Raw genomic sequence first — 1,232 nt, 5'->3', positions numbered from 1 at the left:
AGGGTGCCCAGGGAGCCCAGCCTGTCCTAATGTGCCCGGGGTGCCCAGCCTGTCCCAAGCTTCCTGAGATGCCTATCTGATATGGGGTGCTCTGGGTGCTATGAGTGCCTGGGGATCTCCTCCCAATTTGGGAGTCCCTGGGGTTTGTATCCTGCCTGGATGCCCATCCCACCCCATGGTGCCCAGGGAGCCCAGCCTGTCCTCATGTGCCCAGGGTGCCCAGGAAGCCCAGCCTGTCCCAAAATGCCTGGGATGCTTGTCCGGTGTGGGGTGCCCCAGGTGCTATGAGCGCTGGGGATCTCATCCCAATCTGGGGGTCCCTGGGGTTTGTGTCCTGCCTAGGTGTCCATCCCACCCCAGGGTGCCCAGGGAGCCCAGCCTGTCCTAATGTGCCCGGGGTGCCCAGCCTGTCCCAAGCTTCCTGAGATGTCTATCTGATATGGGGTGCTCTGGGTGCTATGAGTGCCTGGGGATCTCCTCCCAATTTGGGAGTCCCTGGGGTTTGTATCCTGCCTGGGTGCCCATCCCACCCCATGGTGCCCAGCCTGCCCCAAAGTCCCTGGGATGCCTGTCTGGCGTGGGGTGCCCCAGGTGCTATGAGTGCTGGGGATCTCCTCCCAATTTGGGGTCCCGGGGGTTTGTACCCTGCCTGGGTGCCCATCCCACGCCAGGGTGCCCGGGGAGCCCAGCCTGTCCTAATGTGCCCAGGGTGCCCAGCCTGTCCCAAGGTTCCTGAGATGCCTGTCTGACATGAGGTGCTCCAGATGCTATGAATGCCTGGGGATCTCCTCCCAGTTTGGGGGTCCCCAGGGTTTGCATCCTGCCTGGGTGCCCATCCCACCAAAGGGTGCCCAGGGAGCCCAGCCTGTCCTCATGTGCCCAGCCTGTCCCAAAGTGCCTGGGATGCCTATCCAATGCGGGGTGCCCCAGGTGCTATGAGTGCTGGGGATCTCATCCCAATTTGGGGGTCCCTGGGGTTTGTATCCTGCCTTGGTGCCCATCCCACCCCGGGGTGCCCAGGGAGCCCAGCCTGTCCTCATGTGCCCAGCCTGTCCCAAAGTCCCTGGGATGCCTGTCCGGAGTGGGGTGCCCCAGGTGCTATGAGTGCTGGGGATCTCCTCCCAATTTGGGGTCCCGGGGGTTTGTACCCTGCCTGGGTGCCCATCCCACCCCGGGGTTGCCCAGCGCACCCATCCCACTGGGGGCTGCCATGGGTGCCTCGGGGAGGGGGG

This window comes from Calidris pugnax, unplaced genomic scaffold (assembly GCF_001431845.1).
Source record: "Calidris pugnax isolate Ruff unplaced genomic scaffold, ASM143184v1 scaffold4, whole genome shotgun sequence".
NCBI lineage: Eukaryota > Metazoa > Chordata > Aves > Charadriiformes > Scolopacidae > Calidris > Calidris pugnax.
Note: the sequence above shows the minus strand (reverse complement) of the source record.